This window comes from Pinus tabuliformis, chromosome 1_2 (assembly GCF_031772625.1).
Source record: "Pinus tabuliformis cultivar Carrire ecotype Pingquan chromosome 1_2, CPIR1, whole genome shotgun sequence".
In the NCBI taxonomy this organism is placed as follows: domain Eukaryota; kingdom Viridiplantae; phylum Streptophyta; class Pinopsida; order Pinales; family Pinaceae; genus Pinus; species Pinus tabuliformis.
In genome coordinates this window covers 715,294,624-715,320,959 of record NC_142298.1, presented here as the reverse complement: position 1 = coordinate 715,320,959, position 26,336 = coordinate 715,294,624, and the positions used below count along the sequence as shown (strand labels likewise).

General features: G+C 39.7%; 1 pseudogene across 1 annotated transcript in view; it reads left to right on the top strand.

Moving 5' to 3' along the window:
• The first annotated feature begins 427 nt into the window (after window positions 1-427).
• Window positions 428-26,336, top strand: part of LOC149207737 (dynamin-related protein 3A-like) — a 409,797-nt pseudogene continuing 383,888 nt past the window's right edge. Inside the window, exon 1 of the transcript XR_016252705.1 lies at window positions 428-949. The product of XR_016252705.1 is annotated as a dynamin-related protein 3A-like (transcript). The remainder of the gene's footprint in view (window positions 950-26,336) is intronic.

The window sequence follows — 26,336 nt, the reverse complement described above, 5'->3', positions numbered from 1 at the left end:
TTGACAATGTAAAAGGCTAGGAAGGTCAGTGTTACAACAAAGATTTTGAAACTGAGACTTAAATGATAAATTTAGATCGATTTCCTAAATTAAATATCTCTATTATTAAAAATTTACATTTTTTATTTAAACATTTTTATGAAATCATTAATTTCATAATTGCACATTATTTTGATATTTTAAAACAAAATTATCTACGGTTGAAATTGTAACCTGACTATCCGTACAAAAAATTACTTGCGTTTCAAATTACAACACTTACCGACAAAAGAAATTTGAACCTGAACATTATACCAAATTTAAATTTTAACATAAGACTTGGACAATAATAAACGTCTATTCTCACGTGACACGCGTCACATGAGAATGGCTATCGAATTCTGTAGTTTGATTCTCTCGATTCGTTTAAGTATCTTCTGGACATCGTATATATAGATATCGTCATTTTGGGAGATGAGCGAAAAGAGCTTACAGAAGAAATTGAAAGCAAAAAAACAGAGCAGAGAAGAGTTTGAAAGCAAAAAAGCTGAGCGGAGCAGAATTTCCCCGAATGGCGGAGCAGGATCATAGCAATATCCATGCCGATGGCAATCCAAATTCAAATATATCACCGCCTTCAGCCTCTTTAGGGCAATCCGTTATTCCGATAATCAACAGATTGCAAGACATATTTGCCCAGCTGGGCAGTGCTTCGACAGTTGATTTGCCTCAGGTGGCCGTGGTGGGCAGCCAGAGCAGCGGGAAATCCAGCGTTCTAGAGGCTCTTGTTGGCCGGGATTTTCTCCCCAGAGGAGCTGACATCTGCACTCGAAGGCCTTTGGTTCTGCAGCTCGTTCAACTTCCCCGTAGGGAGGATGGCTCATTGTCGGAAACTGCTGAGTGGGGGGAATTTCTGCATCTCAGTGGAAAGCGATTTTTCGATTTTAGCGCCATTCGGAGGGAAATTCAGGTAAATGGTTGTCCTCAATTTCATCTCTGATCAAATTCGATTTTCCATTTTGATTTCAAAATGAAGAGGTCTCTTATATGCCAGGTCTCAAAGAACGTCAGTTCCTTAAACTTTAATATGGCACCGGTGTTAAAATTTGAGAATGTGAAAAGGCATGTTTCAAAGAACGTCGTTGTTTGAACTTTAATAAGCCTCAAGTGTTAGAATTTGAGACTGAGAAAAGGTAGGTCTCAAAGAACGTCGATTCTGTGAACTTTAACATGATACCGCTAGTGAGCGGTGATAATTTGCATAACCACCCCACAACCAATGGCTATTGGGGACGCCATTTTAGCATAATCGTCAGGGCATATTGGAATTTGGGGTTAATATGTTTATATGAACTAATTCTCACAGCCAATGTGAGATAGTTTGGAAAGAGGTTTTATAATCGTAGAGCCTAACCTATTCCAAGACAGGACAACAAGTCCGATTATTATTATTATTCCTGTTACATGTAAAGCAGAAAAACAACAATCCAGCTATATTATTTTTCTTTTGGACTGAAACACTGAATGTGGTTGATAGAACCCATGAAGTATATCGGGCAAAGAAACGCTCTCCACGCAAATCATCATCACTCTCTCACACTCCACAACCCTCCTTCACGATAATTTTGGGATCACACACATGAAACCTCGCATTCAAAAGGGAGATGTCATTATTTCTATTTTCGTTTCATCCCATATTTAACGATCCAATTCCGTCATTGTACATCTTAGGATGATATGGTAATGCATATTGTTGAATGTCACCATCCTGGGCCCTCATAAAAAATGATCTAAACAATGAAAATCAGCAGGAATGCTCTATAAAAGGCCAAAACAGCAGTTGAAGATGAAAAAACAGGTGAAACTCACGTCCACTGGCTATGTCTTGGCAACGATAAAAACAAAATATTGCTGCTTACATACGAATAAAATGCGACAGATAAGTGAGGGAGTGCCCTACGTAAGCTCTTGAGCAGAGTTACTTATTTGACCCTGTACCGAGGGTGTATTAGTCCAAGGTTTCACTCAGCAGGACTCTCTCTCTCTCTCTCTATATATATATATATATATATAGCATTTCGATTTCTCTCTCTCTCTCTCGCTATATATATATATATATATATATATATATATATATACATAGCATTTCGATTTAAAAAAACATTTAGAATGCCAAATTAGCTGCAGAGTATGTGGAAACATGCACGTAAGCTCTTCAGCAGAGTTACTTATTTGACCCTGTACCGAGGGTGTATTAGTCCAAGGTTTCACTGAGCAGGACTCTCTCTCTCTCTCTCTCTCTATATATATATATATATATATAGCATTTCTATTTAAAAAAACATTTAGAATGCCAAATTAGCTGCAGAGTATGTGGAAACATGCATATCTGCACATCAATGAAGATAGAAATGGCATCCAGAGTACATTAATAATTAATCATTTGAGCATCAACCATCTATCAATCACAAACAAACATACAAAATTTTAATCCATATAATAGAAAAGTAGACCATTAACTTATGGAATGAAATGGGTTAACTAACAATTGTCAACAATAACATGACCAAAGAGTTATGTTTACAAAATAGGTCATCTACACACTGAAATATGAAGACCAAAAGGTCCGAAATCATAAATTGAGCTAGTTGCTAAACACCTCTCGATAGAAGAAATGTTCACAAATTGTGAAAGCACTCATGTCGCCAAAGGTTGTAGCTGTGAGGTAGCACCACCATGCATGTTCTGCTACTCCTTGACAAACAATGTTTCACCATCACTTATATTGGGGTCCTCATTATTAGTATCATTATTCATTCTTTTCCTTTTGTCTAGCCTTTGCCTCTACCTCCTAAGGACATTGATCGACACCACCCAATTTTGATGAGATTGCCTAATCCAGGCCTTAAAATATGGTAGAAAAAATACTTGCCTGATGAATGATTTTGGTTTGAGTGAAGGGTACATTTTTGTCAAGGCTATGACAAAGGAGTTCAATAATCAACACCTCAACACTGTGGTATGTGAAAATTCCTAGACTCGAAGGAACCCCTACTTCAGCAAATTTGAATCTACTTCTCCTACTTGATTTTTAAATTACATTCATCAAGTTATTATTTTGAATATTGAAGCAAATTACTTCTGCAACCCACACTAATTAAATATTTGATCTTCATGAAACAAAAAATAGAGCAAATAACAAGATACATAGGACACACTTATTTTTGGATACAATAGTCCCTGGAAAAACCCAAAGCAGAAAATTGGTGCGTGCAACAGTTTTGAGGGTTTATTATTATGCAGGAGAAATATCTGAATACAAATCTAGGATGCTCATCTAGCAATCCTTTATAGAGAAAAATATTGGCGGAAAATCTGAGTGCGTTTTACCTCACTTCACCCGGTAGAATTCTAGCTGATCTGGCACAAGACTGGCTAACCCTGGTTATTTCTGCGCTGGCTCTGCGTCAGCCATGCATCACCTTCTCTGCCCTTTGCGTCAGCTCTCCTGGCTCTTCCGGCAGTTCCTAGCAGTTTCGGGAATTCCAACAGTTTCAGTGGTTTCGGCAATTTTGGATTCTGCATGATAGGCAATTTTTCTGCGTCAACTATCTCGGCTATTGCGCTACCTCTGCATCATCTCTCCCAGCTGTTCTAGCAGTTCTCGATAGTTTCAGCTGTTCCGACAGTTCTGGATTTTGCGTGACAGGCAACTTTTCTGCATTAGCTCTCCCGGCTTCTGTGTTGTCTCTCTGCAAGCTCTCTCCACCTCTCTGTCAGTATTCTCCGGAAAGTCCTTCTCTCAGATTCTCACTGCCCCTCTGCTACAAGATCTCCCCAATTGATTTTCCTCTTGAGAACTTCTCACCTCAAAAAATCGATTTCCTCAATCTCTCTATGTGTGTTTCCAAATGAACCCCAAGCCTCCATTTTATACTTTTCCTATTGATTTTTCAACGGCCGAGATTAAGTCTCTAATCAACGGCTAAGATTAAAACATGACTTGATCCACTTTCTAGATCATTCTCACCCATATTTTGATTAATACCTATTAATATTTTAATTTCCCTAAGTTTAGACTTAGGAACTCCATTAAAAATATTAATTATTTTAATAAAATACAATCCGGGTGGAATTTCACCAAACAGTTTATGGGTTCTTTAAAACTCATGTGCCTTAGCTTCTCCACCAATTTTCAAGGCTAGAGCACTTCCGATGCTGCAAAAAACTAACACTCCCTCATAGCGAGGAAGGTGCTCTAGAAACAATGTCCACTTGCATGCTGCTTTGTTTCTGAAGCACCTCCTTTTTACATTGTTGCTGCCACCAACATTATGCCATTGCTGCTACTATAATGCTGCCCATGACACTGCCACTGCCTCTGCTGCATTTGTACTACAACTCCCTCTCAAACACTGCATCTGCTATGCTGCTAGCACTGCATCCATATTGCAACTCAGTTGTTGAGAGAAGCAACTGAAAAACATCCAAAATTAGCTGAACTTAACTGTGTTCAACATAATACAATGAATGTTGGAATCTGATTGCTGTTGATTCTGACCCTCTGAATCTTCTGTGCTGCTACTGACTCCTGCGCTATGCCAACTGCACTGCTGCCAACCTTGCTTTGCGCTGATCAGTCTCTGGTCCCTAACTACTGCATCTGTCCTCCAAACACTCCACTACATCATCTGACACTAAGTCCATCTTGCTACTGCTGAATCTTGGGCTCCCGTAGCACGGAATTGATCCAAGGCATGGACTCCACAAGGATCCTGCCCACATGTAGTCCTCCCCACTATAGCTCAATATTGCCCCATCTCCCACCTGGAGATGCGTGGGCATACATGGAAAACTCATCCTCGTCAACCTTTGCTAAAGCAACCTTAGGATCATGTTTCTCATCCTTGTCCTTTTTCTTCAAAGGACACTGGGATGCATAGTGGTCCAACTCGCCACAACTGAAACATTTCACCTTCAAAATGTCCTTCTTTCGCTTCGGTTTCTGCTGTCCCTTTGATGCCAGAGCTGCGTTCTACTCCTCCTCCTTCGTCTTTGTGCCACTCCCACCACTGCCATTGAGGTTGACCTTCACTAGGTCCCTCCTTAACTCCTCCTGTTGAAGAACCGCTCACATTTCCTCCCATGAAGGTAGTTTTTCTCTGCCCAATATGCTTTGGACGAAAACATGCCATTCATACGAGACTCCATTCAGGGCTATCCTCACCATCGCGGTTGGCTGAGGAGTGGATCCCATTGCAGCAAGCTAGTCTCTAGTGTCCTGAAGACGTTGAAGATAGAGGTTCACCCCTTCTCCTTTCTGCATCAAAGTCCACTGCAACTTCTGCTCGAAATGCATCTTTTGTTGTTCGGAAGAGTCTTCATCCAGAGAAGACAAGGCTTCCCACATCTCTCGGGCTATATCCTTGCCCTGCAAGTGTGAGACTACATGATCTCGAACTCCATCGAGAATGAGCCTCTTTGCTTCCCCTGCTCGGCCTTGTACTTCTTTTTTTGATTGTTGTCAGCAGGAACAACTGCAATACTTTTGACGTAGGCCTCGAGATCATATTTCTCCAGAACAGCTAAGATTCTGGTCTTCCATATGACATAGTTGGAAACACCTTCCAACCTGCCCTGATCTCCGAGCCCATGTGATGCCATCTCACCCAACTATCGAACTGACTCCTCTAGTCACTACTCAGCATTGTTCCGCTGCTCAGCAAGTGAGAAATTCAAACTTTCCAACGGAAATTTCTCTAAGGAGAAAATTCCCCTTCTACATGTCTTTGTTCTTTTCCAGCGGATTTCCGCCCCGACAGAAACTACGCGCTTCAAGCACTGTGCTGAGGCTCTGCGTCACTCCCTATGCCTTTGCAAACTCACGAATTGGAAATCATACCTCTCTGTTGTCTCACTCAGAGAGAGATATCCTCGGATCTGCTTTCGGCAAGGACTGCACAATTCCTTCAAGGGGATTCGAATTGCTGCCAAGTGCAACTTTCAGCCTCACTGCTCAACACTTGATCTGCTCTCCTTGTTTCAAAATCAACCTTCTGATACCATGTGAAAGTTCCTAGACTCGAAGAAACCCTACTGCAGCAAATCTGAATCTACTTTTCCTACTTTATTTTTAAATTACATTCATCAAGTTATTCTTTTGAATGCTGAAGAAAATTACTTTTGCAACCTAGACTAATTAAATATTTGATTTCATGAAACAAAAAATAGAGCAAAGAACAAGATACATAGGACACACTTATTTTTGGACACAATAGTCCCCGGAAAAACCCAATGCGGGAAAACCGGTGCAACAATTTTGAGGGTTTATTATTATGCAGGAGAAATATCTGAATACAAATCTAAGATGCTCATCTAGCAATCCTTTACAGAGAAAAATACTGGCGGAAAATCTGAGTGTGTTTTACCTCACTTCACCTGGCAGAATTCCGGCTGATCCGGCACAAAACTGGCTAACCACGGCTATTTATGCCCTGGTGCTGCGTCAACCCTGCGTCATCTTCTCTTCCCTCTGTGTCAACTCTCCCGGCTCCCGACAGTTCCGGTAGTTTCGGCTGTTCCGACAGTTCTGGATTCTGTGTGACAGACAACTTTTCTGTGTCAGTTCTCTCGGCTGTTTTGGCAGTTCTCGACAGTTTCGGTTGTTCCGACAATTTTGGATTTGCGTGACAAGCAGCTTTTCTGCGTCAACTCATCCGGCTTCTGCGCTGCCTCTCTGCAAGCTCTTTTCGCTGCTCTGTCAGTATTCTCCAGAAATTCCTTCTCTCAGATTCTCATTGCCCCTTTGCTGCAAGATCTCTCCAATCTATTTTCCTCCTGAGAACTTCTCACTTCAGAAAATCGATTTCTTCAATCTCGATGTGTGTGTTTCCAAATGAACCTCAAGCCTCCATTTTATACTTTTCCCGTTGAGTCTTCAATGACGGAGATTAAGTCTATAATCAATGGCTAAGATTAAAACATGACTTGATCTGCCTTCTAGATCATTCTCACCCATATTTTGATTAACACCCATTAATATTTTAATTTCCCTAAGTTTAGACTTAGGAACTCCATTAAAAATATTAATTATTTTAATAAAATACAATCCGAGTGGAATTTCATCAAACGGTTTCTGGGTTCATTAGAACTCATGTGCCTTAGCCTCTCCACCAATTTTCAAGGCTAGAGAACTTCTAATGCTACCAAAAACTAGTAGGGTACATATAGGGCTTGGTGCCCTTAATTAAATGCCAATTATGTACCCTCATACATGATAGAATTCGATGAAACACCACAATCCTATTGATTTGGAAATTCTGAAAATTGTTAAGGCTGTTGAATTTTGAATGGAATATGAAATTCTGTTTTCTCCATATGAAGACAATGAGATTGGAACCACTTTCAAACATTCTGAAACAATTAATGGTAATGTTAAAAATTTAAGTAATAAACTTTTACTTCAAGAATTTAACATTACCATTAGGCAATGCCTAGGGAGCATCCAAGGAGCACCTTGGGAGTGTCCAGGGAGCACCTTGGTAGTACGCGGCTTGGCTGTGGGAGCATCCTTGGGAGCACCACACTCCCAAATAGGTAGTGAGCATTCACAAAAGGTCTAGAGCGCGCTCCCAAGGGTCCTCATTGAGTGTTCCTGCTTGGAGGGGGATCCAGGGTTGGGATCAGGGAGTGTGGTGGCAGATGGTTTCTACAAAATTGTGTTAGTTGCTTTGCCTTTGTCCTCAACATTTTGTCTCTTTGGTGTGATATCTCAAAGGTTTCTCCGCAATGTCCTCAAGCTACCTCCCTTGGAATGTTGCTATCTAGTTGGTCCCCTCTAGTAGTGATTCTTGTCTTATGTATTTGTAGGATTCCAATAGGAGTAGAAAGTTATACTTCATCCCTATCTCCCATGAATTATGTGTTGAAAATTTGAAATATCAAATATGTAACTAGGTTCGACCTTCATAATGACATATGTAATCACAATTTTATGTATTTGATGAAGAAGAGAGAAATAAAATTATTATTGTTATTCTTGACGCATGAATTTCATGCTCAAGGTTATTTGTTTTATAGGTCAAGCACCCATTGAGTGCTTCTAGGGCTTGTCATTGAGTCTACAAGTCAATTGAGTCATTGTCATGTATGGAAGACCCATTTGTGCATGTTACATATTGTAAAGAAAAAATTATTTGAGTCAAATTAGAGTCAAAGACCCTCCAAGACCTTGTCATGGTGCCTCAAGCAAGTCGGCCTACATGAAAGATCAAGTCGGCCTCAAGGAAGCAATTCATACCCCTAGAAAGCCTATATATAAGAAGGAACTCGACCTCATTTGGACACACAACAAGCAAGTTCGATCTCCTCAAGAAAGAAGTTGGAAAATGACAAAAATCAAGGATAAGAAGAAGAAAAACAAGATTGAAGTTTTGGATCTCTCTCTCTCTCTCTCTCTCTCTTGTGTTAGGGTTTCTAAAGTTGTTGGAAAGTTGCTGGGCAAGTCGATTTGTTGGAAAGTCGCTGGGGTCGAAGTTGCAAAAGAAACTGTTGGGTTGAAGTTTCAGAAGCAACTGCTAGGGTCGAAGTTGCTGGGGTCGAAATTGCTAGAAAGAAGCTCATCAAGGAAACAGTTTGACTTGGTCTTGGAGGGGTCTTTGTCGAGGGTCTTAGGTCTTGGAATTCGTCATTTGAAGATTCTATAAGAAGAGAAGAATTCTTGTGGGTTTTCCTCTCAAGAGGAGAGTTTCTGGCCCTCGCTGATTGCCTATATCTTGTGTCCTCTTGTTTCATTGTTCTTTATTGTTTGGTAGTTGTTTGATGATAAGAACACTAAATATAATCAAGTGAAAGAAGAATCTAACCAAGATAAGTAAAATACATCACAAGCATTTAACAAAGTAAGAGAAATCACCTAACTTACTGCCCCTAGATTTCTCAACATGGTATTAGAGCTAAGGTGACTACGACAAGAAGAAAAGGCAGCTAGAAGATCATTATTGAAGAAGGATGCATAAGGGCCGAGTGCAAGGAAATCATCAAGAAGGACTAACCTACTCATGATCTTGAAGGAAGGAACTATAAGGAGTATCTAAGAAGACCTCAAAACCCTAGCTCATCCAAAGAAGGGTTCTACACTTGAAGCATTCTTGGAAAGCTCACAATCATCATCACAAATACCCTATATACACTCAAAGAAGAACTACACATTGAAGCATCTTGAAGTCTCTACATTCAAGGGAATTGCCATCATCATCATCAAGGAAATCAAAGTGATCCCCCTCTCATTGAAGAAAGGATCACCTTTCAAAGCATACTTGAAGGAAGACATCTTTCTATTATCATCATCATCAAAGAAGCATCTTCACTTGACAAGTAAGTATCTTTATATTTATGTTCAAATCTATCAAAATGACTTCATTTTGCAAGGAAAGCAACAAATTGCTTGGGTCATCAAATTTCCTTGCATAGAAGAAGAGGACAAATTTGATCCTCAGAAAATGAAGTTATTCGACATGTTAAGGGTTCAACCACTAAACCACCAAAGGAAGTGTGAAAATTCCTTGAAATGCAGGAACTAAAAATATTTCTCCTAACTGAAAAAAATTAATTATGCAATCTATTTTTTTTTTTCGGGCAAAATAACGAAATAGTCTCACTGCAATTTCTTCACCAAATAAAATACCACGGAAGGAAAAATAGGAGCTTAGAAATATGCTAGCACACATAAAAATTAACACCATTATTTTGGACAAAAGTCCCTGGAAAAACCCAACTTGGGAAAACCAGTGCAACAGTATGAGGGTTTATTTTATTATGCAACAACAAATTTCCGTGTACATTATTTTGGATGCTCTATTGGCAATCCAATCTGAGAGAAATACTGGCAAAATTATTGTGATGATTTTTCCTCACCCCACAGTTGATTTCTATCCCCGGAACTGCCTCCCCAGCCACACGCAGATCCTTCTGTGTCAACCTCTGCACAAGGCTTGTGCAGACTCTGCTATAGTTTCCTCCAAAAATTCTAAAATCAATAGCTCTGTCTCTCTTTGGCTCTGGAACTGACTCACTGGATCATCTGACCAAAATCCCGGCCTCTAGTTGCTGAATCACTAGCTCCTCCAGCTAGATCGAACTGTTCTGCTGCTATGCCTGCGCAGTCCTTGCGCAAAACCTTTGGGAATTTCGCACTCCCTCTCACTGCCTCTACTGGAACTGGAAGACTTCCTCCAGAAATGCTGCTAACCTCCTCTGCCACCTGCTACTCACCCTCTGGCTCAATCTTTTCCACTGGGTCTCTGCTACTGAGAAAATCAAACTACCTGGGCAACTAAATATCTACACTGGTGTGTCCTCCATCTACCCATTGACCTCTTCTGATAATCTCCAATTGGGACTCCAACGACCAAGATAAAAACATAATTGATGACTGAGATCATTTCTGGATCTATCCGTGTGAGTTTATAGATGATTCATACTTTTATCAATTAATACTGATTAATTAACCCCTTTTCCTAAGTTTAGACTTAGGAAATATTTAAAAATAGACTAATAATTTAATTGAGACACTTCTAGGTGGAATTTCGAGAAAAGATTTTTGGGTTATGGAGAACCCCTGTGTTTTAGCCTCTCCACAAAGTTTCGAGACCAGAACACCTTCAATGCTACAAAAACTCTAGCGAAAGATATGAAGGGGGAAATAACGACTTAAAGAATCCTTATAGAATCAATCAAGGATTCCTTCATCTCTTATATGGCAAAGTTGTAAGATTCGAAATAAATCTATGATAAGCTACTAGAATTGTTCTCCGTAAGCACTATAGGGGAAGTGATATCTCTGACAATCGAGCTTTGTCTAGTCAATTTAATGTCTTAAATTGCTTCTACATAAATTATCAATCCGGGTATCGTAAACTGATGAAGTGTGGTGCACCATATGTGCTTAGTTAACATTTCTCCTACTTCGTTGTTTTATAGTTTATGTTGTTTTTGGGGTTTTGTTCTTGTTAGTTTCCTAAAGTGTCTAATGCAAATGGAAATCCTATTCTAAGGTCTTAAGAGTACTTTTAAAGGACAAGTATGGATAAAGATTTCAAGACAAGGCCTTATGTCCCTAATGGTAACTTCCAAAACTTAGCACTTCAAAAGAACTTAAAACATGTTATTGATGGAATTAGTATTTAAACAAAAGTGTAAATATACAGCTAATTCAGTCAAAATAAAATGCAATAACCAAACAATGAGCTAGTGACTATGAGACCCAGTATCCTTGCTGCTTCAGCAAAAGGACAAGATGATTCTATCATGTCTTTAGTCATTAAAAGGCTATGTGCATCACTAATCTACAATCAAAATAGAATGCAACAACCAAACAATGAGCTAGTGACTATGAGACCCAGTATCCTTGCTGCTTCAGCAAAAGGACAAGATGATTCTATCATGTCATTAGTCATTAAAAGGCTATGTGCATCACTAATCTACAATCAAACTTGAAAGCAATTTATGTACAGCTAATATACAGAAGCATAACAAAATTAAATGCAGAATTAAATGACAACTATACAAGGCTTTAGTGTGCAGGGGCCCTCTGCCACTTGCATGAATTAAAATTGCATGAATGAAAAATCTAATCTATCAAACTTGAAAGCAATTAAATAACATAATGAAATCAAAGCAATATTTACAAAATGAAATCTACTCTACCTTACATTCTACAAAGCAATATTTACAAAATGAAATCTACTCTACCTTACATTCTAATATGCTCCATGACATCTACTTCACATCTCCTTCCATGTTGAGAACATCAAAGCTTTATTCAATTTCTTCAAAAGTACAAAGTACAACAAAGTTCTCCAAAGCTTTCAAAAGCCATCAAGGAAGAACTACAAACTTAAGAACTAGGGACTAAAAACTAACAAATGAAGGAGAGAGATCTCCTATTTATACAAAAAGATGAGAGCCATCTCATTAATGATAGTCCATGAATCTCTCCCTCTACCTCTAGAGTCCTAATCAAAATAGGAACTGATAAGACACATGTCTTTTTAGAGTTACAATACAATTAGGAGATGTGACACATATCCTCATGATCCCATGATTCTTTCCACTCAAATTCGAATTTGGCCTTGGGGTGCCACATAAGGGTCTTCTAGAAGCCTCCTTTCAACCTACACATGTCAACAATCTCAACCCATTTGTTAGGTATAAGCATATGCACATTATTTTCTAATGTTTAACCGCAAATTCACTTAAAAGGCTTAGAAATAATAAAGATTGGAAAAACATAAATGTGGCCCAATGATAATGAAAGTGGGATGAATGTGGTGACATAGTAGTAAAATGGAGGTGAAATGGAGGTGATATAATGGACATAATAGTGAAAGTGTAATGGAAATGAATGACATTTTCAAGACTCAACACTATATAAGATGAAGGTATTCAGGGAAGAAGGGATAGCCTTATATCTTATGAGGGTGTCAACTGCAAGAGTTGGGGGAAATAACGTCTGACAAAGAAATGACCACAGTTGTGCTCAATGCACTACCATAGGAATGAGGTAACTTCATATCAAGCATTTATGTAAAGAAGGAAGCTACCCCATTTAGTGAACTTTGGTCACTATGTAAGATTGAAGAAACTAGGTTGAAGGCAAAAAGCAATGTTGGATCAAACGAACAAGTTCAAGCATTCGCTGCCATGGCCAAGAGAAAAGGAAAGTTTGGGAAGTTTGGTCCTTGGAAAAAAAGAAGATCGATATGTCGACGATCTAATACTATGGTTGACAGGAATATGGGCATTTCAAGAGAGATTGTCCTAAATTCAAGAAGGACAACAAGAAAAGGAAAGAAAGGAATGAAGCCCATATCACCAAAGAAGTGGAAGAACCTGATGACAAGAAATCCAAAGGGATAGATCTTCACTATTAAGGTTTCTCATATGCATAGCAAGGAGTAGGAGGTGAAAAGACCTCTACCATGGCAGTCAAGATAAAAATCATTATGACAAGATGCATCTTAGTAGAAGATGGCATCATATTAGAAGCATAAGATTGAAGCAAAGAAAGAGCTCATGACATAATTATAGAAGCTTGAAAGGATAATTGTAGTAGTCACGATGATAGTAGCTCTACTGAAGTAGTAATATGATTGGAAGAAAGTCATCTAGCTTAGAATGAAATCATCATACATCATCTATAGGAAGGAGCATTTGCAAGATGAGGATAATCAAGATCCTTCGTTGGAATCTTCATTAGAAGGTTCACCTCTACTTGGAAGAAGCAAGTGTCTTGCTAATCATTCCACCTTGTCTGGGATCCTTTGTTTAAAAGGATGATGGTATGATGTAATAGGAGTGCAACATGGTTGAAGTACTTTCAAGCAAGGAAAAGAAGCTGCCGAAGGAAGTTTAGATGACCAAAAGAAGAAAAGAGGTATGTATGCATGTATTTGATAGATTAAGTCATGTCATCATATAGTTGTAGATAACATGGTTGAATGCTTTATCTTCAAAAAGGAAGGAACTCTTCCTTTAGAAAGATGCATGAAGGTATAAGCCTTGAACTAGTTCACATATTGATAAGATGAAATCAACATAATATGTCCTCATATGGAATATGAGGTGGTTGAAAATCATAATGAAGGAACCATGTCGAGAAGTTCCTGAGGAAGCAATATGTGAAGGAAGAAAGAAGAGTTTGTTAAAGTTGCAACTATGGTCACGTAAGATAAGGAATCAACATCCGATGACTAGAAGGATCTAATGTGACATCTCCATGGAAAAGGTATGAAGACCTTTGATAAAGTTTGAAAAGGAAGAAGACCCTTAACATTGGAAGCCTTGGAGATGTGTTTATGAATATGCAGTATGTTGATGTCACAAGAAGCAGGTTTCATGATGAAAGGCAATCATTAAAGGTAACTTTGATTTAATGTTCATTTTGATTTTTGAACAACATTTGGTTGGGTTGAAATAGGGCTACCGATAGAGAGTTGTAGATGTCACCTACAACTAGTAGTCATGGGAATGGATGGAAGATCCTAAAAGAAGCATGACTTGAAGGAGGTAGCTATATGAAGGAAAACCATTAGTGGACTAGAAGATCACTTTCTGATAAAAAGGAGGACATGACTATTAATTCAACCCTATGGTTCGATGAAGGAAAATGAAGGAAAGTGATGGATGGTCGATGCCGTACGAAAGATGAAGGCTCCATAATGAAGAAGATGTAGTTCATGACATCGAAAGTAGGAGCCCTACAAGCAGCTAATAATACCATGATCTCCACCAAAGAGCTGAGAGCTGTTGTTGGTAACAAGTCACTACTTAAGAGGGAGCTTGGACAAGTCCTTGGATAAGAGGGAGCTTGGGTACATTCCTTTTATGGGAATGTGAATATCTACCCTAGTTAGGAGGGAGAGATAGACACATCATTCTTGTCTTTAGGTTGTGAAGAAAGAATGGAGGATTGGGTAAGCATCTGAGATTGAGACCCATACTCTTTGAGGATGTGGTAGGGCATCCAAGATGTAAGAGTAGTCGAAGAGGAAATTCCTTGAGGATGTGTTATTCCAAGATAGGAATTGTCCTAAAAGGACATAACTTGTGCACACCCGAGTGGGGTATGTGCCTTGAGAGACAATGATGATGGTGTCTATCAATCATTGGTCTCGCCAACATTATGCTCTGATCTTATGGAGAGATAGAGTTGTTAGTCAAGGCCTTGCTATGTGACAATGTTGGTTAGTATGATGAGATGCTCTAGCATAAGCTAAGGAAGTAGCTTATGAGATGGCTTACCAATCTGACTCTTCTTATGAGAATTCTTCATATTGAGAATGTCCAAGTACCTTGTATGGATTATGAATACCTCCCTAGTTAAGAGGGAGTGTTGAAATATGTAACTAGGTTCAGTCTTGATAATGACATATGTAATCATGATTTTATGTATTTGATGAAAAAGAGGAAAATAAAATTATTATTGTTATTTTTGAGGCATGGGTTTCATGCTCAAGGTTATTTGTTTTATAGGTGAAGCACCCATTGAGTGCTCTTGGGGATTGTCATTGAGTCTACAAGTCAATTGAGTCATTGTCATGTATGGAAGACCCATTTGGGCGTGTTATATATTGTAAAGAAAAATTTATTTAGTCAAATTAGAGTCAAAGATCCTCCAAAACCTTGTCATGGTGCCTCAAGCAAGTCGGCCTACATGAAAGATCAAGTCGGTTTTGTTACCCACCATTTTGGGTGATATCCCTAGGAGAATTTTTTTTCTCCAAGATGGTCCTAGTTGCCTATCATCTCTGATTATTCCTCCTTGTAGCGGGACTCCCTTCCTCTCCTCTTTGTTCCTCTACAACGAGCCTTCCCATTTCTTCTCCTCGCTTCCTTGCAGTGCGCCCTCTCCACTCGCTTCTCTTCTTTGCTCTGAGCTTTGCGAGCCCCTGATCCTTATCTAATGATCCGAACCAATGCTGTGCTCACTGTAAATCTATCAAAATAGAGCTGGAATAGATCAGGTTGTTGCATAATTAATGGAAGGAACGAAGCTCATCTGAATTTGGGTATCTTAGCCATCAAGGCACCAAGCACAAAAATGCCATTGACAAGCTCAGTGAATGTCACGCTCATATTGAGCATGCCCCTCAATCTCTGCAAGAAATGGTGGGAAAGAGGTTCGGGGTGAACTCGAATTCAAATTATTGTTTCATTGGGTTCCAGCAGAGGGAGGGAGAATCAATCAACAAAGAATGAAAGGAAGAGACAACTCTTGTCTCCGTCTCATAACTTTTCAGAACTTGTCTTCTCTCAATCAGAATGTGCTTCCTATATCTGTTTCTGAATCTCCTCTTAGTTAATCATGAACAACAGATGTACTCTTTTACTTCGGTCGTATGTTAGAATTTACAAACCAAGTGTAGTAGGAAAATTAGGAATTTTCCAGCATCATGTTAAAGCAGGAGCCAACAGATCAAGGAATTTTGTTCAATCTTCCCTCTCGATCTGCTCAAATATTTTATATCTCGGAGTTTATCTCCCCTCCTTTTTTGAATGAATATATCATAACCGACTTTGTTAATTTTTTTTTACTAACCATGGGTGATCATAAGACACCACAAAAACATGTTGCCTCGTGCGCTTGGTCTTTGATATGTGCAGGTAATAGGTTTGCAGTCCAAAGAGATCGTTGGTGTTCTCATGACTTCTCGTTCAAGTACATTCATGCACCCTTCCGAGAGCTCATGTCCTAGTTGGAGCCAGATGTTATCCACTACCTGTGGGTCATATCCCTAGGAGAATTTTTTTGTCCAAGATAGTCCTCATCCTGCACCCAGGGGCCCCTTGCAGCCCCTAGATAACTCAATGTGCCATTGTTTTTGCCACCTAAGCCAACCATGTGGTTCCTCGCCCATCTGTTATGATCGTACGTTTAAAGGTGGGCCTCCCGACCCCAAATGTATGACTTTTCATTGGTTTTGTTGAGTGGCGGTGAAATGGCACAATGAGCTAGTTGGTGGCTGCGAGGGGTTGCTGACTGAAGATCATCTTGGAGAAAAAAATTCTCCTAGGGATATTACCCACAAAATGGTGGGTAACAAGTCCCAAGGAGAGGTCAGAATAAATCAAGAGATCTTTCTAAAATTCATTCCATAATCTCTCATTCTTTCACATTCCAAATTGGACCTCAGAAAAATCCAAAATTAGTCCCCTCCTTCCTGAGGCTTGTCGTTGTTGATATCCCCACAAAATCTCTCCCATTCAAAGCTCCTCCTACCAAGTTGATAAGAGACCCTCTTCGTTTTTGCGTCCCCTGTCTTTTATGCAGGACAAATTTCAATGTGTGGATCTTCGCTGTGGTCACAGGTTCCTTTTTGGCCCTCATCTCTCTTTATATTCGCTTTGTTTCGCTCTTAGCTTCGCATTGCCTTCTATGTCTCATCCTCATGAAGCTCCGAATTGCGTATCATCTCTCATTCTTCATCCCTGCAACGGGACTCCCTTCCTCTCCTCTTTTTTCCTCTGCAGTGGGCCTTCTCGTTTCTTCTCCTCACTTTCCTGCCGCGCGCCCTCTCCACTCGCTTCTCTTCTTTGCTCTGAGCTTTCCAATCCCCTGATCCTTATCCAATGGATCTGAACCAGTGTTGTGCTCACTGTAAATCTATGAAAACGGAGCTGGAATAGACCAGGTTGTTGCATAATCAATGGAAGGAATGAAGCTCATCTAAATTTGGGTTTCATAGCTATCAAGGCACCAAGCACAAAAATGCCATTGACAAACTCAGTGAGTGCTGCGCTCATTTTTGTTGAATAAAGTTGTCATTGATGGCATCATAGTTGAATTGTTGAACATAACCTAAACCCTAGATCCTAAGTACATGAAACCCTAGCTAATACCCTAACCCTAATTTTACATTTGAGAGATGAACAAAATGAAGGAATATACCAAAGATATATATATACATATATTTATATCAAATATAAATATATATATTATATTTATATGATATAAAATATATAACCTAACTTTTATCCCTAAAATAAGAATTAATGACCAAACTTATATAACAAACCATGCAAGAATACAAAAACATATTAAAAGGTTTTATAAGGATGAAAAGCGTACATATGAAACCATGCATGAATACAAACAAAAAAAACATTTTGAATACGCTGGAATATTTAAAGTTAAATGCGTTGGAATACGTTGGAATATTTAATCCAAGGTTCGCTCCACCATCACGTGTCGACTCTCAAAACGTTGAGCATTGTCGGCTCTACTTCATTCAAGACGGCTCCACCACATACCTATTAATACATGTAAAATAACATTTGATTTCTACAGCAGATTCAGTGAGGAAATTAAAACAGTAAGAGATTATGCGATTGTACATCAAAAAATTTTACCTGCGAGCTTATCAAAGGAATCTCGATCTCGGTGAAAGCACAACGCAGTGCAAATGTTCACAACTCGTGAACTGAAGAAGAACGATATTTCTTTCAGGGATAAAAACTCGCACTGTTCTAAAGAAAACGTCGAGATTTCTGTTTTGGGTTTGAATCTACAGGACAACGTGGACAGTGGCAAACTTTGACTGTGGTTTGGTGCAACAACCTTCTTTCTGCAGCTCGGTTTGATGCAACATGTGTTTTTAGTGACTCGGATTGTACAAACATTAACACAGCAAGCTCCTTCAGTGGTTCAGATGCATGGCTGATGTGTCATCAGATTACTTGCTCCAGACAGTGTTGAAACAATATATTTCAGATTTCTGCGTAACAGACCTTTCTCCTCGGATCTGTGGTAAATTAATTTGTGTGAAGGCTCAGTGTGGGAAGATTGAAGCTCATATCTGAAGGTTATTGAATACTTAAGAGAACAGTCACATGTATACTTCGACCTGAACTTGTTTAAGGGCTCAATGCAGGAATTATAACCTTAGTACCTCAGACTATATCCCTGTGGTTTATTGAACAACAGGAGGTCAGTTGAACAACAATTGAATAGCAGGAGGTCAATTGAACAACAAATGACGCAGAAGGTTAATTGAACAACAATTGTACAACAGGAGGTCAATTGAACAACAAATGACACAGGAGGCCAATTGAACAACAATTGAATAGCAGGAGGTCAATTGAACAATAAATGACGCAGGAAGTCAATTGAATAGCAATTGAACAACAATTGAATAGTAGGAGGTCAATTGAACAACAAATGACGCAAGAGGTCAATTGAACAACAATTGAACAGCAGGAGGTCAATTGAACAAGAAATGACACAGGAGGTCAATTGGACAACAATTGATTCTATTGGAGACATCCTTGGTTGAGAAAATTGTAAGACACTTTGAAGAATTTGTGGAGACCTTGTTTGAAGTCTTTGTGGAGTGGTCTTGAAGAAGATCCCAGATTGCAGCCCTCTCAATGAGTAGTCTTGACTGACCTTGGAGACGTTGTTGAATACATTTTGGTGGAATATCTTGAAGATAACGTTGAAGACCATGATGCATCGCTGATGTTATCATGAGGTAACTTGGAGAAATTGCTTAGGTATGATGAAGAGCAGTGGTGACACCTTCTAAGAGATCAAGGTTGTCATTGATGCTATAGCGTGGAAGACTACAGTGAAGCTGGAGATTGACATGGTAGGTTGAAGAAGATATTGAGAGCAGTGAAATACTATCAAACACATCTAGACAAAGTACGAGAGTGGGTTGGACCCCAGAAGGTTGGTGCCTTGGAGAATAGGGTTGGAGCCCTAGAGGATCGAAGTCCTCAGGAATCCAGGTTGGTGCCTGAAAAAGATAAAGGATTGGAGTCCTTAGGGTCAGTGCCCCAAAACTGATAGGGTTGGAGCCTTAGAGGATCAGTGTCCTCAAGAAACTAGGTCGAAGCCTGTACCAAAGAAGGGTTGGTGCCATAGGGGTTGGAGCCTCTAAACGCTAGGTTGGTGCCTTGAGAAGATAGGGTTGGTGCCCTAGGGGTTGGAGCCTCTAAATGCAAGGTTGGTGCCCTAGGGGTTGGAGCCTCTAAATGCAAGGTTGGTGTCTTGAGAAGATAAGGTTGGTGCCCTAGAGGTCAGAGCCTCACTAAAGTCCAAGTTGGTGCTTGGCAACAGGTTGGAGCCTGGGAGATTGAAGATTAGTGTCTTCATCTGGGGTTGGAGCCCTATATACATTGTACTTGATTCATTGTAAAGATTATATTAATAAAATAATTTTTTGTTATTGTTCTTTTTGTGTTCTAAATATAAATGATCTAATTGGTAAAAGTAACAATTGAAAAGAAACACTGATTCACCCCCCTCTCTGTGCTTCCAACAATTGGTAACAAAACCAGTACCTTCACTCAAAGCCTAACAACTTGAAGGTTGATCATTAGAACATAAATGGCGAAGCCAAGGAAGAAGGTCTCCAATCCTCCTAAAGATGTGTCTCCCTCGACCACCGAAATTGAAGTCAATCAATTTGGGAAGGCTCCATTGTTCAATGGAAACTTTGATATATGGGAGGTAAGAATGAGGAATTTCTTAAAGACTCAAGGCATTGAAGTCTGGAAATCGGTGATTGCTGATAGCATGATGGATGGAGAATCCAAGGAACATAATACAAGAGCAATGAAAGCAATCTTGAATGCGCTACCCAGTTCTATGAAGGCCAATTTTGAAAAATGTTCGTCAGCAAAAGGCATATGGGATAAACTTCATGATCTTCACTCAAAAGGAGCATTGACAATGATCTCTAGTCAAGAAAATGATCTAAATCCCATCAAGGAAGCTAAGGATAAGAGTGATGACATCAAGGCTAAAGAAGACCTAGAAGATGAAGAGAATGAAGAAGATTTTGAAGAAGATCTCCTCACTAAACTTATGGCTGCCATGGAAGAGATTAACAATTTGAAAAAGGAAAATGAGGAACTTAAGAAGAAAGCACAAATTGGTGACCAAGACAAGACAAGGAAGGAAGTTGACCTTGTCAAGCTTCAAGTACAAGAAAGAGATGAGGAGCTCACCAATATTAAGGAAGAATTTCATCAAAACAAGAGAAAGCATCATGAAGAAGTCATATCCATGACAAATCAATTGGATAAGGCAAAGAAATGGGAAGATACCTTGTCAAGCCACCTTGAACAAAGGCACAAGAGCTTGAACAAACTTGAAGCAGAGATTGGTCAATACAAGGAAGAGGTCTCCTCCCTTAGATCTCAACTAGAAGAAGCAAGGAAACAAGCACAAGGAGCTGAGAAGGTGATGGAAGCTTTGACATTCATAGAAGGACAAGTTGATGAAGCAGAAAAGGAGAGAAACACCATGATATGCCAACTAGAAGAAAAGGATGATGACATCACCAAGTTAAAATAAAAAATCACAATGTGAAGCAACCAAGATGAAGGAAGAAATGGAGATCATTCTATCAAATAAGGATGAAGAATGCAAGAAAATGAAGGAAGAAATTGTCTTTCTTAAAAAGGAAGTTGACTTGCTGAATAAGAACTTGAAAAGTTCTCAAACCCTAGATGACATCCTAAGTCATCAAAGGTCTCTCTTTGATAAATCAGGTCTTGGCTATGCCGGTGAATCCTCAAGCAAGAATGATGCAAATCCTAATACTTCAAACAACAAGGATGTGAGGAAGCTTGGGATAAATGTTGATGCTCCCAGTTCCAACAAAGGCAAGGAGAAGAGTCAAGACAACTATGGAAGAAATCATACTCTAAGGAGACTTGCAGATGGTGTCAAGAATACAAAAGGCAATGAATATCATCAAAGAATCCTAAGGCAAAAAGACTTCAGAAGTACATCAAGGAAATCTTCATCTCCCAGGTACCAAAGTATATTTCTTGGTTATTGCTATTCTTGTACAAACTTTGGGCACATGACAAAAGATTGTAGGGCTTATCACAAAAACAAATATAATGGTCCCCGTCAATCATCTAGAAGCAATTTTGCAAGAAGTCATGATTACTCATTCATAAATAAGATGGAGTGCTTCAATTGCCATACCATTGGACATATGGCACATGACTGTAACTTGACTTGGGCCCCTACACAAGCTAGAACCATACCAGAGAAAAAGGTTACACAAGTATGGAGAAGGAAGCAAATACAATCCGAAAGTCTCTTGAACTCTCCAGCCAACAACACATGTTGATGACTTGATGATGTCATCCTCAATATTCCAAGTATCTGATGGGGAGACGCTGCCGAAAAGAAGACCATGCATACAATTAGGGGAAGCTTATGATGATTAAGCACTCTTGTTGCAGAAGCTATTTGTGAATGGGCCCTATGAAATCCTTGATAAGCAACATGGACATTCATTCTTTGAAAGATCGTCTCTGGGGAGCATTTCCATTAAAGAACATATTCCCTATTAATCCATGAACTACTACTGAAGATCTCTTCCACTTGATCACTTAGCAGGTAATCTTTCACGAGCTAGAGGAGGTTGTGCAGGTAGGAGAAGTTGGTTCATCACATGAAGAAATGCAAACATATCATGGACCACATTACCAGAAAGAAGAACACCATGACAGGTGGAGCAACATATCTATCATGGAGAACTATCACAGATGAAGAAAAATACATTGGAGTAGCATGTCAAGAAGTAGCTTGATAAGGGGAGTACTTAGGTACACCCCATTTGCCATTGATGTCAAAGGGGGAGAGAATGCTGAAAGGGGGAGAGCATTGCCATCAATGACAAAGGGGGAGATTGTTGAATAAAGTTGTCATTGATGTTATCATAGTTGAATTGTACATAACCCAAACCCTAGATCCTAAGTACATGAAACCCTAGCTAATATCGTAACCCTAATTTTACATTTGAGAGATAAACAAAATGAAAGAATATACCAAAGACATATATATGCATTATTTATATCAAATATAAATATATATATTATATTTATATGATATAAAATACATAACCTAACTTTTATCCCTAAAATAAGAATTACTGACCAAACTTATAAAACAAACCATGCAAGAATACAAAAACATATTAAAAGGTTTTATAAGGATGAAAAGCGTACATATGAAACCATGCATGAATAAAAACATTTTTTTTTGAATACGCTGGAATATTTAAAGTTAAATACGTTGGAATATTTAATCCAAGGTTCACTCCACCATCACCTGTCAGCACTTAAAACGTTGAGCACTGTCGGCTCTACCTCATTCAAGATGGCTCCACCACATACCTATTAATACATGTAAATAACATTTGATTTCTACAGCAAATTCGTTGAGGAAATTAAAACAGTAAGAGATTATGCGACTGTACATCAAAAAAATTTACCTGTGAGCTTATCAAAGGAATCTCGGTCTTGGTGAAAGCACAACGCAATGCAAATGTTCACAACTCGTGAACTGAAGAAGAACGATATTTCTTTTAGGCATAAAAACTCGAACTGTTCTAAAGAGAACGTCGAGATTTCTGTTTTGGGTCTGAATCTACAGGACATCGTGGACAGTGGCAAACTTTGACTGTGGTTTGGTGCGACAACCTTCTTTCTGCAGCGTGGTTTGATGCAGCATGTGTTTTCAGTGACTCGGCTTGTACAAATGTTAACACAGTAACCTCCTTCAGTGTTTAGGATGCATGGCTGATGGGTCATCAAAATACTTGCTCCAGACAGTGCTGAAACAATATATTTCAAATTCCTGTGTAGCAGACCTTTCTCCTCGGATCTGTGGTAAATTAATTTGTTTGAAAGGCTCAGTGTGGGAAGATTGAAGCTCAGACCTGGAGGTTATTGATTACTGAAGATAATAGTCACATGTATACTTCGACCTGAACTTGTTTAAGGGCTCAATGTAATAATTATAACCTCAGTACCTCGGACTATATCCCTGTGGTTTATTGAACAACAGGAGGTCAATTGAACAACAATTGAACAGTAGGTCAATTGAACAACAAATGACGCAGGAGGTCAATTGAACAACAATTGAACAGCAGGAGGTCATTTGAACAGCAAATGATGCAGGAGGTCATTTGAACAGCAAATGATGCAGGAGGTCAATTGAACAGTAGGAGGTTAATTGAACAATAAATGACGCAGGAGGTCAATTGAACAACACTTGAACAACAATTGAACAGCAGGAGGTCAATTGAACAACAAATGACGCAAGAGGTCAATTGAACAACAATTGAACAACAGGAGGTCAATTGAACAACAATTGAACAACAAATGACCCAGGAGGTCAATTGAACAACAATTGACCCTATTGGTGACATCCTTGGTTGAGAACATTGTAAGAAACTTCGAAGAATTTGTGGAGACCTTGTTTGAAGTCTTTGTGGAGTGGTCTTGAAGAAGATCCCAGATTGCGGCCCTCTCGATGAGTAGTCTTGACTAACCTTGGAGATGCTGTTGAATACATTTTGGTGGAATATCTTGAAGATAACGTTGAAGACCATGATCCATCGCTGATGTCATCATGAGGTAACTTGGAGAAATTGCTTAGGTATGATGAAGAGCAGTGGTGACACCTTCTAAGAGATCAAGGTTGTTATTGATGTTGTAGCGTGGAAGACTACAATGAAGCTGGAGATTGACATGGCAGGTTGAAGAAGATATTGAGAGTAGTGAAATACTATCAAACACATCTAGACAAAGTACGAGAGTGGGTTGGCACCCAAAAGGTTGGTGCCTTGGAGAATAGGGTTTGAGCCCTAGAGGATCGAAGTCCTCAAGAATCCAGGTTGGTGCCTGAAGAAGATAAAGGATTGGAGTCCTTGGGGTCGGTGCCCCAAAACTGATCGGGTTGGAGCCCTAGAGGATCGGTGTCCTCAAGAAACCCGGTCGGAGCCTGTACTAAAGAAGGGTTGGTGCCCTAGGGGTTGGAGCCTCTAAACACAAGGTTGGTGCCTTGAGAAGATAGGGTTGGTGCCCTAGGGGTTGGAGCCTCTAAACGCAAAGTTGGTGCCTTAGAGGTTGGAGCCTCACTAAAGTCCAAGTTGGTGCTTGGTAACAGGTTGGAGCCTGCGAGATTGAAGATCAGTGTCTTTATCTGGGGTTGGAGCCCTATGCACATTGTACTTGATTCATTGTAAAGATTATATTAATAAAAGAATTTTTTCTTATTGTTCATTTTGTGTTTTAAATATAAATGATCTAACTAGTAAAAGTAACAATTGAAAATCCTCGGATGCGGGTGTTATTGCGGTCATAAATGGCTCTGACGCCAACTGTAACTACCGCGTACTGCATGTAGCAGAGCGGCGGGGCTCCCCAGACCTTCACCTCAGGTAATATGGATGTTCAGCATGTCGACGGCAACGGTGGTGTCTGCACATTTATGGTTTACATGGTTCGAAGCATGGCGAGGATGGTTATATTCATTACCACCCAACTCTTCACTTTCACGCTGTGTTTCAATTACTCTGGTTCTGAATTCTGGTTCGCGAATTCCCCTGCAAGCAAGAGAGTTCTCCTTCTCAGAGGCGTGCCTTGCAAGTTTCAAGCACGTCTCAGGGGTAAGCAGAACACTCATCCCTCTCTGGTTCACGCATTTCGCTTTTCTATTGCGCTCTTTGCTGTTTCTGTGGTCTCCGTTGCCTTTTTCTTGCTATTCATCATGGGTCGACGAGGGGGCAAGAAGAGACCCAGAGGTGATCTTGATGATGGCTCTCGGCTTTCTCCCAGTAGCTCTAATAACCCTGATCACTCCCCTGCTAATCCCCCTCCACCTCAGGCGAATGTGCAGCCCTCTAGCTCTGTTCGTCAACCTCTCCCAAACAATGCCTTTCAGACCACCCATTTTAAATTCCAGAGTAACCTCAACCGACCTCTGGTCTCTGCCCACATCACCTTAATTATCTCTGAGGAAGAAAATCATATCCATCCTTTGGCTTGCATCGCGCCGGAACCCTCTCAGAGTAGCGAGCAGCATCTAACCTTGGACAGTCCGGAGAAAGCATTGGTGGAACAGATAGGCAATATTGATAGCCTGAGAATTACTCTGCCCCATGTCGATACTCTCCCTGCTGAGGGGGATGAAGCTCTGAATGATTCCAACTGCCCAATTTTAATCCTTGAGGACGATAAGGTCGACGATGAAGTTCTGGGGGTGGCTTGTGACCGTCCAGAAGATGAGAAGACCTCTGGCGGGAGTAAGGAAGATTAAGGCCACGCGGCACTGTTCGGTATTTTTTGCTTTTTGTCTGTCAAGCAGACGACTGTTTTCAGGTTACTTTGATAAACCACATGGCTTATCTCCGTCAGCTTAAAGTTTTTGCTCAGTTTCAGGGCAGAAGCAATGCTTTATAGACAGACTTGCAATGGCTTCTCGCTTCTATGCTCTCGTGCACAATTTCTCTCATCTTCTGGTCTTTATCTGAAATGTATTTTTGTTATGAAGTTTTTTGTAGCACCTATGCTCAGAATCCTTACATTCTGAAGCGAACCTGCTGTGTACAGAGGCCTCATGACTCTTCTGAGGTCTCGCTTATATGTAAAAATATTTTTATTTTAAGTTAATAGATATTAGTCTTTGCCGAGAAAAAAGAAAGAAAGTAACAATTGAAAAGAAATACTGATTCACCCCCCTCTCAGTATTTCCAACAATTTTGAGCATGCCCTTCAATTTCTACAATAAATGGTGGCAAAGAGGTTTGGGGAGAACTCGAATTCAAATGATCGTTTCATTGGGTTCCAACAGAAGGAGGAAAAATCGATCAACAAAGAATGAAAGGAAGAGACAACTCTTGTCTCTGTCTCATAACTTTTCAGAACTTGTCTTCTCTCTATCAAAATGTGCTTCCTATATCTGTTTCTGAATCTCCTCTTAGTTAATTATGAACAACAAATGTACTCTTTTACTTCAGTCATATGTTAAAATTTACAAACCA